The following is a 16899-nucleotide window of genomic DNA, read 5'->3' on the forward strand; positions in this document are numbered from 1 at the left end:
TTTCAAGTACAGACTTTTCAGCATGGGAAAGACATTTATCTGAGAGATTCACAATAATAGACTCATTTGTGCTTCCTCTTTCTGTCCCCATTTTGATGGGGTTTTCTTCTAGTTCTTGTTGGACCTTGTCCTTTTCGCAACAGTCTCCGCATTTGAGTTCCTGCCTCTGTTTTGTTCTCTTCCAAATGCGCCCACCCCTCCTTGTTTTACGTCTTTTGGCCTTGTTCCTAGTCTCACCCTCTCCATTTCCACTAAAAAAGGGTTCTGACCTGGTCTTATCTCTCCTGTTGCTGCGGGGGCAGGAACCTCACTTGAGAGCGAGATAGCAGTGGAAGATAAAGATGTTAAACTACTCGCTGATGTTAGGCCAGGGGTCTCCTCCCTCTGTCTTTTTCCGTCCCCTGGTACTTTGATGTTATCAAATTTATGAGAGAAAGTATATATTCGACCCTCCTTATAGTCTTTATCGTCCCTTTTAATTTTCTTCATTTTTTTATCACGAAGATAAAGTTGGTGATTCTCTAGGATACTGTCTAGTACATCATAATTCTTTTTAATGATGTCTTTTAGAGGGGATGTCTCAATATCCTTTTCCAGATCTTCTATCTCTTTTTTGAGTTTCTCCCCCTTGATCTCAGAATTTCTTATTAGAATTTTCATCATGTTAAATGAGGCATTTTTCAGGTTACTTTCCCAGTCCTCCAATTGCTCAGGGCTAAGGTCCTCGAATGTAGGGAATATTAAAATTCTGAGACCCCTGGGAATTTTTTCATTTTCTATATACTTGCCTAGGGTTACCCCATCCCACCATCGGGACATTTCACTCTTTCTGAGTTTTTCTAATCTCTGGAATTTTGCTTTTAGTCCTTCAGTGGAGGGATTGGTTCTATTGCTCACATTAGGGTTGTTAGTAAATAGGTCTTGAGCTAGTTTTTGTCTCCTGTCCTTGAAGCCTGGCATGGTGGTTCGCTATAAGTTCAATAGTTCAACACTGAGTGTTCCGTGGTAAGAAGTCAAATGCGGAGTTGGCTAGTGCTGATGGGACTTGTAACAATCTATTACAGACAGAAAACAACAGTGGAAGATTCCCAAATAAACAGCACCTAGTCAAAATTTCTCCCAGATTTTTTCGGATTGGGCCCACCCTCTGATCCTAGGGGCGGTATGTGTGCACACTCCAAAAATACCCACTGTTACAGTATAGGTTCAAAAACATGAACTAAGAAGATTTAAGAAAGGACAAGGTGCACCACTTAAACGTTTGTAAAGACTGTTTTCTCTAATAGCAAAAACAGCAATAATCACAATCAAATGTTTCTTGTATTTTTGGTGATTCTTTATTCAATTCCTTTGTGAAAAAAACGGTTGTACACAGGATCTACAGCCGACGCGTTTCGTCCTCAAGGGACTTCTTCAGGGCTGTTACAAACAAAGACAATATACAAAACATACAATTAAAACTTTAGACATAGATATTTTAAAAGGCAATTAAGCTAGTGCATAAAATGCCGGGCTTCAACAACAGTTCATCTCATGAGCTTATTCTGGTTCAGATCATGCGTTATCTATACCCACACGTCTAGGTGTAGTTACCACCAACTTCGGGAGGTTGTTATACAAAGCAATGGTTTAACAGCTTCATACAAAATAATGTGATTGTGAAAAAAGACATTAATCTCTGAGTTTTTATGTTTGATTACACAGTGACACAAGTTGTGAAATATGAGCCATACTCACAGTGATCACAGCAAACATTATTATTTTTAAAACGACACCCAATTCGGGCATCTCACTAGTCCTTGCATATTATTTTCCATATCAGTCTATAACGGTTTGCCCCCATATCCTCGGTATAAAATAACCCCGGGAATCTTAGGACCGGCAAGGAACCCCAAGTGATAAGAGAGTAGAAACTCAGGAAAAGAAAATGACAAAGTTTATATCATATAGACCCTTAATCATACCATGAAAGTCACTAACGATGACGCCCCTGGATCCTCTCACGTAGTTAAAGGATGCGTGAATTTATCCATGTGGTTATATAGTGGACCAGTGGCAACTGTGAATGGTTAACGAAAAGACATCAGTGAGAGAGCAGCTAAGAGAACGGATAAGCCACATGTACAAACATAATTGGTGGCCACAGATGTAACTGGTAGCCAAGAAGCAATTGGGAAGGTGAGACCTACCACGTTATTTGGGCATCTGTCAGTTTATGAATTTCTGTCCCGACAGATCACTTGGTCATAGTCGACTAAAACCGAATCACACCCATAATATAAGGTTTATAGATATCGTATGTTCGTGGCCACCTATAGAATGAACAACAGTTTTTGCTTCAATCAAAATAACTAGTGCTTTCTTGGTTGTCACAAGGTTATTCAAGTATAAGATTCAGCAGGTGAGGGGCAGAATTAAAACACTCACTCTCGAATATCTGGATAATGTTCCACTAACAGTTGAAACCAGGGTAGAGGGATGGCGGGGAACTCCGTATGTCATCTGTAGATAGTAACGAGATAAATAATTCGAAACCCCATTAAACCATAACTGTCAAGGCGACGGGCCCAGATTTGAATAAAACGCCGCCCTTGTTATTAATGGCAACATGTGGCAAGACTACTGTAGTATATGACTACCTCTCACTTATTGTTACTAAACAATTTTTCTTACCTACTAAAGTCTTATATTTAACTGCTATCTTCTTCTTATGGACGGACAGTATGAAAGTTCAATTGCCACGATACTCTAAGGAGAAAGAGAAGTGAATATTCCTATTAAGTTATCAGAGAAGGAACCTCAAAAGCATTCCCTTTTCTTTTTCATGAGACCTCTCAGCAATACCCAGTAAAAGAGTAGCAGGGCCCATATTAATACTCTAAGCAAGAATGAGAAAGTTCTAATTATCTACCTAAAATTATCAGAAGGGCTCCTGGAGTTTAGGACTCCTTTACTAAGTAATTAAAACAATGTCCCCCTTACCTTGATAAAGTAGCCTGCAGCATCCCCTGGTTCCCTCGGTGGCTCAATAAAGCAGCGTATAGAGCGACGTCCTCCCCCTTCAAGAAGCGGCAGTATAATGACCTATTTTGCTAGGTTTATATACTTTAGTTAAGTTCCCTAATTCTCCGCACCTGGAGTCAATTCATTTATCAGGTTGAAACCAATTGCGGTGGCCATGTTGGGCAGTACTCGATTCAAGTCTTAGGCTACAGAACGAAGCTAAGGGGCCGCCATCTTGTGTAGGACCGATAAGTTACCCACGGTGCTAGACTCGTGATGCCTTTGATTTAACAAAAAAATATATTCGTCTGGAAAAACAAGGGAGCAACGCGTGCTGGGTTTATATACTTTAGTCAAGTTCCCTAATTTTCCGCACCCGGATCCAATTCATTGATCAGATCGAAACCAATTGCGGTGGCCATGTTGGGTAGTATTCGATTCACGTATTAAACTACAAAACGAAGCTACATGGACGCCATATTGTATAGGACCGGAAAGTTACTCACGGTGCTAAAACCCAGGTTTACTCGTGATGCCTTAATTTTAACAAAAAACTATCCGTCTAGAAAAAATCAGGGAGCAACACATGAGTCCATAATTTGTTACTCGGAATGAACCGAAAAAGGAATTTATCACGAAGAACCTCGAAATTGCTATAACATACGGTGGCCATTTGCGTTTGGGCAAAAGTATGATGATTGAATAATATGGCTACCATTTTAGTTTGGGAAAGGGAAAAAAGGGAAAAAACCATTCAGGGCGGCCATTGCAGTTAGGGCTCATATTTTCCTAGGGAGAATACGACGATCTGTGTTAGTGTTAAAGAATTTGAGGAATCTGCTTTAAAATTTCCGACTTAAAAATGTATGAGGGAAAGATTAATATCAAACCATAAAGTCATAATTCTTCCAAAAATTGGTTTTAATAGAAACCACCAAGGTGGTTTACTCTACGTGATAACAGTAATTTCTCACAAGTGTTTGATAGAGTAAAGAATATTATGGCAATAAAAATCACCATTTCTCCCAAAAAAGCTTTAGGATAAAGTGGTCGAATTTATTGAAAACAAGTCATGTCATAAGTCATTGTGAGTCCTTGGTTGAAATAACATGACAGCCAACAGGGTAAGAGTCTGGTTAACGGAATGGTTTTCAAGGTATAAGCTATCAACTGTGAAAAGGAATAAAGGAAAGACGGAGGATAAACCAGTAACCCAAGAGGAACCCCCCACGATAAGGGACATACCTTGAATAACGGACAGCATCCTGTTGTCTAGACACCCCGTGTGATGTATGAGATGGAAAGACAAATATGCAAGAACCATATGTTTGCAAATGAATCTCATTATACATTTTACAAAATGCAATTGTTTTTTACTTTTAGCTTTTTACAAATAAACAACACTGGTAAGGCACAAATCTCTGTTTTGGAGTGAATGTATAACATTGTTCTGCATTCTGTCCATCAATTGTCATTTTTACTCTCTCCACTAGAGTGGCAATCCTTGAATGGGGGCGAACGATGCGGAAGGCCATATCCATAGGGAAAAATGTAAGGCTCATAGGAATTCCGGAACAAGTGGAGGGACCTGATATGGTGAAATATCTAGAATAGTGGCTGCGCTCAGTTGTGGCCCCGGAGCTTTTGTCTCCGTTCTTCACTCTGGATAGGGCACACAGAGAGCTGGGTCGGCCTCCTGCCCCAGGGAGTCCTCCTAGACCAGTGATTGCCAGACTACTTCACTTTAAGGACCGGGAAATGCTCCATCGGCACTCTCGCACACACGGCCCATACGTAATCGAGAAGAACAAGGTGTCCATATTTCCGGACTTCACGGCCAGGGTGCAGACCCAGCGGGCATCCTTTCTCAAAGCTAAAAAAGACCTTAGGGAAGAGGGAATACAGTACTCCTTGATATTCCTGGTCAAGCTGAAAATCATCCTTGATGCAAACTCACACTTCTGCAACTCCCCGGAGGAAGCCTGGACTGGGATGGAGGCAAATAGGAAGGGTGCACCCCTACCTAAGAGAGCGCCACGCACAATGACAGGACTGCAGCCACGCAGGCGGAGGCCGAAATACGCCCATAAAAAAACTCAGGCGCAGAAGCCTTGTGGCCTTGCAAACTCACCAAGAGTGACAAGCTTTGCTGCAAGCTGTTGCAAAAATGACCTCACCTTCGCACCTAGATAAAAGGACAGGGACATCTGTTGATGCATCAGCTGAATCCCGAGACTCTCTCGAAGCTGAACCCCCTGTACCGTGGCTCACTTCCCGATCGGCAGATGATATTGTGTAGTTGAGGCTGTTTCCTGAGATACCCCCCAAACTGGTATCTATCCTACATCTTCGGAGCTGCTGGTGGCGAGAACAAAACTGTTGTTGAATCCGATAGTGGAGGCGCCATATGTAATGAACATTTACTACAGATGGGGTACTGTCGCCAATGGGTACAAGCAAGCGTCAGAGCCGGGAGGAGGCGCTCCTATTCTAACTGACTCCCATACCTACCCCCACCAGAAGACTTTGCCTAGTGGCCAGACAATGAAGTTCTGATTTCATGTACTGTTTGGTACATAAGTTTGGGTGGTCAGCAGTTGCGCTGCTGCCCTTGGGTTGGGATGTTGGTTTTTTTTTTAAGTTTATGTGAGCATGCAGGTAACAAGGCAGCCCATGATACTAAACTCATATGGCAGGTATATGCACAGGGCCTAGAGGGTTAAAGTTCCTCATATGGAATGTTAGGGGCATGGGCTCAACGGCAAAATGCTACAATATTCTCAGCTACATTAGGCGTAGAGGGACACAAGTGATCATGCTTCAGGAGACGCACCTGACAAGCAAGGAAGGGCAGCGCTTATGACATAGATGGAGAGGCTAACTATATGCCACATCATACTCTGCCTTTTCCTGAGGGGCCCCCGTGTGGGTTCACCCAGAAACCCCCTTTGATGTGTTACAAACCTTAATTGACTCTGAGGGCAAGTATGCGTTGATTAAGGGAAGGCTATTTGGCAGGGACATAACAGTGGGCAGTATCTACACCCTTAACCAAGAGCAACAGCAGTTTTTTTGTAAACTCTCCAGCCCATTTGCGGAGATGGCCACATAGGATGTAGTGCTGGGGGGAACTATAATTGTGTGGTGGGCACTACCATAGACAGATCCATGCCACCGCTGAATGGTGGATTGGCCAATCTTAATGCAAAAGCTTTTAGAACTTGGATAAAAAACTGGGACTTAGTGGACATATGGAGGCTACACCATGACCAGGTCAGGGATTACTCGTTTTAGTCCCTCCTGTACCAATTGCACACCAGACTGGACATGTTTCTCTGTTCATCCTACACCAGCACACACATGCTTGATTCCGAATACTTGGGACGTACACTCTCCCATCATAGCCCCTTGCTTCTGACGCTCTCCCTAACATCCGAAATAGCAGCTATCCTGACCTGGCGATAAGATCCTACTATGCTGGAACATACGTGCTTCCGACAAACCCTGCAGGCCTCTGTAACTGACTATTTCTCCAACAACTAGGGAACGGCCAGCTCTTCGCTGGTGGTGTGGGACTCTTTCAAGGTGGTCATTAGAGGACACTGTATGGGGATTACAGTGGGGGCCAGATGGGATAGTGTAAATGGCCTCCGGCAATGGGACATTAAGATTCATTCGCTTGAGATTGGACTTGGACCTCTGGTAGATACGCACACACAACTATCCTGAGCCAAGAGCACCTATAATAGGACACTAGACAGACTGCGGACGTTGGACCATAAGGAATACCGAAATAAACAGCACACTGAGGGTGGGAAATCAGGTAGGCTGCTAGCCTGGTTCATTAAAACCAGAGACTAGGGAAACCCGCATAACTAAACTTCAGACGGGGGACGGCACCATGACTTACTCGCTTAAAATAATAAATGCATGCTTCCTGCATTACTATGAGTCCCTATATGAGCGCCCACTGATCCTACCGGGGAATCAAATCCAGGAATACCTAGACAGAACCCTGCTGTGGTCCATTGATGCTGTGGCCCGAAAAGACCTGGGAGGTGCTATAAGTATACACGAAATTAGAGCAGCGATTAAGGACCTAGCAATAGGAAAGACCCCAGGCCCAGACAGCCTTCCAGCCGAATTTTATGTGACCTACATTGAACAGCTTACACCCCACCTCGTTAAGTTACATGCTGACTCGCTGGAACAAGGTCAATTGACAGCAACAACTAGGAAGGCCCTGGTAGTGCTCATCTCCAAGTCTAAAACGGACACCCCAAGGGTCACAGAATTTCATCCACTGTCTATGTTAAACCTGGATTTTAAAATATTTAGTAAAGTATTAGCTAACAGATTACTCCCACTCATGCATGTGCTGGTCCACACAGACCAGAATGGGTTCATCCCCACTAGATCCACATCGGGCAGCCTCAGAAGGCTGTACTTCACACTATTTCACCGAGACCTCTCGACCTACCCCAAAGCACTGGTTATGGCAGTAGATCTCCCAAAAACTTTTTATTCTCTGCGCTGGGACTTCCTGATGAAGGTAATGCATGCCATGAAACTGGGAGAGAGTTGGATGAAGTGGGTTGAGCTACTATACACTCTCCCGTTGGCTAGATTTAAGACGGCGGTACAATCTCAAACTCCAATGCGATTTTTAGACAAACTAGGCAGGGATGCCCCTTATCACCCCTCTTGTTTGCGCTTGCTATGGAACCACTAGCTGTGCAGTTCAGGGTTGAATGTGGCCGTCTTGGCCCTGACACTAGATGGGAAGGAATACATGATATCCCTCAAAGCGGATGACATCCTTCTATATCTGCGGAATGGCGAGGGGGGGTAACGGATGCAATGTATATCTTAAATGCATACGCCAACCTGACCGGCCTGAGGGTAAACTGCAAGAAGACACATATTTTCCCATTGGAATCCATGGTCCCCTGGCCCCTGGCACTCCTGTCGGGCTTGATGTGGCCCCCCACAATCTTTTAGATATCTGTGTATCCAGATATTCCACTACAAAAATTATCTTCGAGAAGGTAATCTGAACCTAGCTCTCCACTCACTCAAATCCATCGTGACCTTCTGGTGCTCCTTTAAACTCCCCACCATGTCGAGAATAGCTCTCTCTGAAATGGTCATGCTACCCCGTTTACTTTAATTTTTTGTGAATTTACCTGTGGTCTTCCCGAAGTCTTGGTTTAAAGAACCAGACATGTTATTAGGAGATTTGATATGGGACGGGGGCCGCAACAGGATGTCATTAACTATCGCTCAGAGATCACCAGAAAGTGGAGTTTTGGGTGCCCCAGATTTTGAGGCATACTATCTGGTTGCCCAGCTACAGTGGCTGGCTCAGTGGTTTGAGGTGATTGGCCTGCAGACACTTGACTACCCGCCCACACTGACATAAAACGGAATTGTTGGCTTGGTTTATACTCCCAAAGACGCATGCCCAATCCCGGGGTGCCCTGCCCATGGGCTCGGAAATGCTGGCGTAGAAGCATTATGCGAACGCCAGACACCGCATTGTACTCGCCTGACCTCCCATTGGTGTGGCTACAGAGGGAAAAAGTAGAAAACCTCCTTCTTTACTGTGAACCAATTACAGAAGTGGCAAGATGCAGGGCTCTCGAGGACAAGAGACCTGTATCTATAGGGGACACTGATCCCGCTGGGGGACTTGAGTTCCAAATTTGACCTGCCCTGCAGGCAATTCCTGACTAACCACAGGATGCAGAAAACCTTGCCTTCCTGATGGGGAGCGGGAAGACATGAACCACATACTCACGGACTCTTACATGTTTTGATCACATTGGGGTCGGGGAGACATCTCATTAAATGGCTTTACCGGGCCCTGAGAGAAATGGTTGAGGATCCACTTCCCACACAGCGACAGAAATGGGAGCTAACCATAGAACACACCATTACCGCGGCGGAATGTGCTGAGACTGCCCAAGACAGACTTCAGGAATGCTACTTTCAAATATATCCAGTTCAACATACTTCACATGACCTATTTCACCCCGCACAGACTTAATATAATATGGGGCAGCACTGACATCCATTGCCCGCGTTATGTACAGCCAGATGCTGACTTTAAGCAGATGGTCTGGAGCTGCCTATCCCTTTCTGCATACTGGCATCACATCCTTGGATCCAAATGCACAGTCTTGGACCTCGTTGCCCCCTACACAATGGACGCATGTGTGCTAGACTTATTCCTCAGACTCAAACCTAAAAAAATAGGTAACCGATTTATAGATTTAGCCCTGGTGTTGGCTAGGAGGAGAATAGCCCTCAGATGGAAATCCCATGTTGACCCCGGTATTCGGCAGTGGGAGGAAGATGTTACGGCCTGGGCTTGGGCAGAAGAAAGAGCATTGATAGAGGAGGATAAGACGCCACCCTATTGTAGACCTGTGGTCGGAAGTTGTACAGAGATGGGAGACAAGGGATGTAACTGAAAAGGATGGCTACCCTGCAGAATTCCGAACCCCCTTCACAATAAATAAATAAACAAATACAAATGATTCATAGCCAAGCCCCGCCCATGGACTGAAATCTCTGACCCCGCTAAGTGACCACTAGTGGACCTCTGCAACTTACTGACAGATATAGAATATATATAGCGGTTACAATACCACGACTAAATACTCCAACTGACCAGATGATGGTAATTTAGAAAGCAAAGAGGGAGGACGTGAAGAATGAAGTGTGAGGGAGTTTGTGTTACTTCACCAGTAGATGAGCAAGGAAGCAATTCCTTTTTGTTTAGTTACCCTCACACACCCCAATGGTGTTATGCTTCATCATTGGGTCACCCCGATGCCTAGAAGTCGATGTGGGCTCGACCACAGTGTTGGGTGCTCTTTGTAGTTATAGGAGGTCAAGGGGACTATATAGATTAAAAACCTCCGATAGATCCCCAGTTTCCCTTTATTGTTGGGTCTGTTAGGGTTATTAAAATTACATAAAAATGGGGTCAGTGTAGGAGTGTTATTGTTCTAAGACCCTAGTGCCAACATCTTTCAGTCCATATGCGGCCGTGAAGGTCCAGGACTTTCTTTAGGGCTATGGTTGGTCTCCCTATGTAGCAGTCAAGGGCATTCCCTATCCTGTCAGTGATGAAAATGGCAGAGTAGCTGCTCCTTATGTGTTGTGATAAATAATTTATCTATCACATGTGGGTCTCCATCTGTAAGAAATAAACAGAGAAAAGGGAAAAAAACATACAGCCTTGTATGAATTTACGTGTGGTTTCCCAATTTCATGCTGTATTGAGAGAGAATGACCCCACCAGTGCCCAAACATTTGTGCAACATAGTAGTATTCACTCTCTTCCAATCTTGTGCCACTCGCATCAAACCCTGTACATGACGTTGCTATGTGACAGACTATAGTGCGGTGGCGAAATTGCTCGCAAAATGACATTTTGTTACACAGAGCCATTATGATGGAATATCTCCGGGGCAACGCGGCACCAAGAGGATTATTGGTGACCAATGCACGTAGAATATTTTTGGATGATCCACTTTTTAAAAAAGAGTGGTCGCTGATCGCGCGGGGGTGCTCACACGATTGGCTAATTTTAATCATAAACACATCCAAGAGGCTTGCAGATGCTCTACTGATCAAAATCAAAACCAGCGAGGACTCACTGATAACAGAGATCAAACTGACTTTATACAAAAAAAAGCAGGAAGAGGTGAACAAGGAAATATCAGAACATAAGGATTACCTAATGCAGAATAAAATCAGTAAAATGCAAAAAGATCTGAAGAAATTCAGTCATGAAAAGGTGTACCCTTATATCAAAGATGACTATAAAGGCCAATCGATGTCATCCGACTCAGAACATTATGATTGGTCAAGTGACGGGTCAAACAAAAGGTGGCATGGAAGAGCAAGAAGACCACACAGGGGTGGCTACAACCAACGGTACGGACACCATCAGATGTACCTATGGCCAGGACCATATGGCCCGATACCGTTCCAAGGTCCTCCCCAGTTTCCTGTCGGTCCATACTATCAACCCGACTACAACCAGCATTTTTTAGGACAGGGCGGAAGATTAGGGAAACGAGGAAGATGTGGGAACAAGAGAATTCAATGGGAAGAAGACAGGACACAGATGAGCACACGGAGCAACACGAGAGGCCCACAAAAAGCAGGAACGAGAAACATGAGGGACTAGTGGTGAACATGCCTGACACTATTCTGACCACTGAGGGGAACGCTGTATTGGAGAAAGGACTGGGCTTTGTCCCTACTACATACCTAGACAAATTCCGTCTATGCTGTGAATTGGGGGAATTTTTCAGGAAGATTTGCCTGAAGACGTCCTTCAGAGATAAAGACAAACCCACGGATGATGGCACCCACACAGCCCTTAGATTAAAATCTAAGTTTTTTCTTTCCTCAAGCATGATGACTCCTGAAGTCCTGACCTTCGAAGAAGCGGGTGTTAAAGAAGTTGAGGAACTACAGCCCAGAAAAGAAGGGTTTAACAACCTGAGCAGAAAGGAACGCACAGCCCCTGAAGCCCTGAAATCCAGAACGGATAAAGTTATAAAGCCGGTGGACAAGGGCGGCGCCACAATTATCCAGAACATGAATGCATACAGGACTGCCTGCATGAATCTTCTAGCAGACACACGATACTATAAGAAGATCAATAGAGACCCGACTCAACGTCTAAGGACAACCATCGGTACACTCACGGCGTACGCCGTGGAAAGAGAATGGATCACAAAATGGGAACATGATTTCCTGAACCAAGAAGATCCTATAACCCCACTGTTATATACGATCCCTAAGATCCATAACGGCAAAATACCCCCACCAGGCAGGCCAATCGTTTTGGGCATTTGTTCATTGTTGGAACCATTGTCCAAGTATACAGATGGGTTCTTACGCCCCTTTGTGACACGCATCAGGTTGTATGTGCAGGATACGAAACATCTCTTTAACCTCTTAACAAATGTTGAATACAGCCCGAAGAGAACATCCTGGTTTGCCTTGACGTAGAGGCATTATACACTAACATTCCGCAAGAAGAGAGCCTCAGAGTAGTGGAAGAAATTTTGAAACAGGAGGAGTGGGTGTGGGCAGCCCCTATATAGTGGATTATTACACTCACCTGTTTGGCACTGACAGAAATTTTCTTTAAGTTTGAAAATCGGTTGTACCTTCAAGTACATGGTAATTCTATGGGCAGCACATTTGCCCCAAGCTTAGCTTGCCTTTATGTCAGCTATTTTGAAGACCAGAATATCTGGACCCATAATCCCTATACAATGAAGAGCTGCAAGTGGTATAGGTACATAGATGATATTCTCATGATATGGAAAGGGGATATGGACAGCCCTAATGAATTCAAGAACTAGGTTGATAATTTGGACCCCCACCTTCAGTTCACTATGACTACACACAATGACCAAATCTCATTCCTAGATGTAACCTTCACAGCAACAGAGGGCACACTAGCGAGCTCTCTGTTTACAAAACCAACTGATAAGAACAGTCGGTTGAGGTTCGACAGTGCCCATCCACGCTCACTTGGGCAAAATCTTCCAGTTGGTCAGTTTTTAAGGGTGCGCAGAAACTGTTCAGACCTACAAACATATCAAAAGGAGGCAGCACTCCTTACAACTAAATTACAACAGAAGAAATACCCTAAGAAGATCATAGAGAAGGCAAACAAAAGGGCACGCAACACACCTAGGTAAGCACTCTTGGAGACACATGAAAAAACACATGCAGACCAACTTATATGTTTCACCACATACAATTCGTCGTCTAATGACGTGAAGAAGATAATCAACAGGAAATGGCTGATCTTGACGTCTAACAAGCTCAATTACGAAAAACCCATGTTCTCATTCAAGAGAAACACCAGTCTAAAGGACTCTTTGGTGCATACTAGCACACTTACACAGTCATCAACCAGCCAATTAACACTGTGGAACACACCTACAGTTAAGGGGCATTACCCTGTGGGAATTGCGTTGCTTGCGCATTCACAGAGCACACAAAATATCTCGATCTAGGACTAAGTTCGCCCTGGGAACAGAGGTCCTATACAAACTGCAACTCTGAAGCAATTGTATATCTAATCAAGTGCCCGTGTGGACTAGCATATGTTGGAATGACTAGTCGCAAAATAAAGATTCCCATTAGTGAACATTGAAGTACAATACGTCGCGCTATATCCGCGACCAGACTCACAGCACATTACAAAGAAAAGGGACACAAGGACACAGAAATCAAATGGACCATCATAGAAAGGGTCAAAGGTAGTGGTAATTTACTGCGTAGACTGCTGGAACGAGAAAAACGGTGGGTATACCGTCTTAAGACCAACGAACTGGGTCTGAATGATGGTATACCTTGGAGCCAGCTCAATAGATGATTGAGCAGCTCATACCTATACGAACATCATCCATTTGAATCTGCATGACCCTGTGATTATTCAGTAAATAAGTTTATGACAGCCCTTTTACTATCATGGAAACTTGAGTGACCTGCTAGAAACGGACTTCCCCGGTTATTACACTGATGGAGATCATATACAACCAAGCTTATATAGGGATAACATTACCACTCACGTCCTGTTGGAACCCACATTAGGTCATGATGCAGGACATGTTCAGTCACACACCCACATTAAAGCGCGTACTTACGCAGAGAATATTAGGAATGTATTGTGACAACATCGCCGGATGGTCGTTACAGTCATGAGTTCCATCTATTTACAACCTCTGGAATAAGGTAAAAGTGTAAACAAAAGCACTATTTATTTATTTAATTTGTATAGCGCGTTATAACCACCGGGGTCTCAAAGCGCTGTTTGTCCAGAATTACGTCGTGGGGGTTCGGCCTTTACTTGATATTACCACAGCACCTACAGGCTACTCCATGCTTGCCTAAACAGAGTGGTTTTTAACTTTTTCCTGAAGGATAGCAGATTACATTCCTTCCTTAGTTCTGGGGCCAATTTATTCCATAGAGCAGGAAGCGTGTTGGAAAAAGCGCGTCCTCCCACCGTGGCCAGTTTGAAGCGGGATTGGGACAAGAGGGTCGCATCCGACGAACGCAAAGTCCTGCTCGGTGTATAAGGGGACAGGCGAGATTTCAGGTATCTCGGTGCATTACCATACAACACCTTATGTACGATGCACAAACCTTTAAAAACAACCCTCTGCCGAATCGGGAGCCAATGTAGCTCCTGCATCAATGGGGACGAGTGGGCAGTCCTAGGTTTTTTGTAGATCAGCCGAGCTGCATCGTTCATAACCCCCTGTAGCATATCCAACAGCCGTTGAGGTAGGCCAATATACAGGGAGTTACCGTAGTCCAGCCTAGCCAAAATTGTGGCTGAGACCACGTGTCTCATGGTGGAAAAAGAGAGTAAAGGAGAGATCTTCCTCAATTGTCGCAGCAGGCCTATACAAGTGCCCACTACCGTGGTAACTTGTTTCTTCATGGAGAGTTTATCATCCACGTATAGACCCAAGCTTTTTACTGCAGACTCCGGCTCCGGCGACACACCCAGCTCCACAGGCCAAAAGCTCTCACTCCAAGGGTTGCCCGTGATGGAAATAGGCAACACTTCCGTCTTGTCCGGGTTGATTTTTAAAGAATTCTCGGACATCCAGTTAGTGGTGGCTTTAAGTATGTCCTGCAACCTGGTGGACGCTCCCGGACCATCATCCAGCCGGATGATTATCTGGGTATCATCAGCGTAGTTGTATACTAGGCAGTCCATCCTATTCAGGAGTGCAATTAGAGGCTGCAAGTATACATTAAAGAGTAGGGGTGACAGGGCAGAGCCCTGTGGAACCCCACAAGCAATAGGGGAGGAAGTGGAAAGAAGATCTCCTAGCTGCACTCTCTGTGTCCTGCCCTGCAGGAATGATGTGAGCCATGCATGTGCTGTACCCCTGATACCAAAGGACCTCAACCGCGACAGTAGTTGTTCATGACACACGGTATCAAAAGCAGCGGAGAGATCCAATAGTACCAGGGCGCTTGGTGTTTTTATATCGGCGCAACTCCTCAGTTCATCCAGAATAGAGAGCATAACTAATTCCGTGCTATGATTAGCACGGAACCCTGCCTGATTGGGCTCCAGCAAGTTATTGCTCTCCAGATGTCCTGAGAGCAGCGCCAGCACATGCTGCTCGATAACTTTCGCCAAAAAAGGCAGCTGGGAGATAGGTCGAAAATTCTTTAGACACTTCGTGTCTGATCCAGGTTTCTTTATTAGAGGGATCAGGCGAGCCTCTTTAAAAGCTAGAGGAACCTGTCCTGTGAGAAGAGAAGCGTTCAGCAGATGTAAGACTTCATTCTCAATGCCTGGCAATGCCAGTTTGAACACATCCGGAGGGCAAAGATCAGCCTTAGAGCCAGATTTACCTCGATCCATGATCGTGCGTAGCTCCTGTTTTACCATTGGGATGAACTCAACCAGCGGTATAATGTCCGATGGGGTGGAAGGATCGGGTGGGCAGGGACAATCGAGGGGTGTAGTTGCGGCAATTTCTCCCAGAATATTGGAGATCTTATTCACAAAAAAGTCCTGGAACCTCTGACAGTCCACCTGGGCGAACTCAGTGCTTTGTTCTTTGTTTGTCCTGAGTTCAGCAAGGACCCGAAAGATTTCCTTCTGCGGATTTCTAGCCGCAACTATTCTTTCCTCAAAGAAAACAGCCTTTCTAGATTGAATGGCTAATTTATACGTCGACAAGGAGGAAATATATTCCTTCTTGGCGATGGCGTCATACTCCTTCCGCCATGCTCGTTCTTTCCTCCTCACCGCACGTTTCAAATCCCGTAGGGTGTCGTTATACCACGGAGCACCGGCTCCTCTCTCCACCTTCTTCATCCTCCGAAGGGGTGCCACTAAGTCAATAGCTCTCCCCAATCTCTGCTGAAATTGTCCGCAAAGAACATCGATATTACCCTCCTGCTCCATCACTGGGGGGGACTCTTCCAGGAGATGCACCAATTTCTCCCCATCGATGTTTCTCCACTTCCGGGCCATTTTCCAACCTTCCCCCGGTTTGGACAAGTGCCCATTCAGTAGAATTCTTCCCCTTAACAAAAAATGGTCAGACCACGCACATGGCAAGATCTCTAGAGGGCCCTGGGCTGGCATGGTGGTCCAAACTAAATCAAGCACGTGACCCTTCTTGTGTGTTGGTCCCTTCACTTGCTGAGTGAAGTCCAAAGAGGAGAATGCTTCCTCGATCTGCAGCGCTTGTCCCTCTTTAGGGGATTTTTCCCAATGGTAATTAAAGTCCCCGACAATAATCATTTTGTCGTACCTCGAACGCAGATCCTGAACCAGTCGAATGAGAAGAGCCGGGAATTCAGGCGGAGCCCAGGGTGGTCGGTATAACACCAAAAACACCACACAGACCGCCCCCCGCCTGAGCTTTACCCCTATAACCTCTGCGCCTCCTAAGGTTTCAGATAGAAACATTTCGGCACGGAGATGGGCCTGATAGAGAAGGGCTACTCCCCCTCCTTTCTTAGCTCCCGCCCTGTTAAAATGGAGAGCCAGATAGTTATCTGGTAAGGCCGCCACTAAATCCGGCGCCGAGCAGTCCTCCAGCCATGTCTCAGTAAGCGCAAGAGCCTCTAGCTCCCCGTCTTCCAGTAATGAGAAAACCTCCAGCTTATGGGCCTGCAAAGAGCGCGTATTCAACAGGCCATAGTTTAGAGCATGCGCATTAGAATCGCGCAGCCCCTCTCTGGGGTCCCTGGCTGTAGATAGGAGCCCCTCTAGGGCTAGCAGATTTAGACAATCCTGGGCGAGATGGGACTTACCCAAGTTGAGCCCCAGAAGGTCGCGTCTGGAATAATGCAGAATTGGGCCAG

The sequence above is a fragment of the Lissotriton helveticus genome, chromosome 3_1 (genome assembly GCF_964261635.1).
Source record: "Lissotriton helveticus chromosome 3_1, aLisHel1.1, whole genome shotgun sequence".
NCBI classification, from domain to species: Eukaryota; Metazoa; Chordata; class Amphibia; order Caudata; family Salamandridae; genus Lissotriton; species Lissotriton helveticus.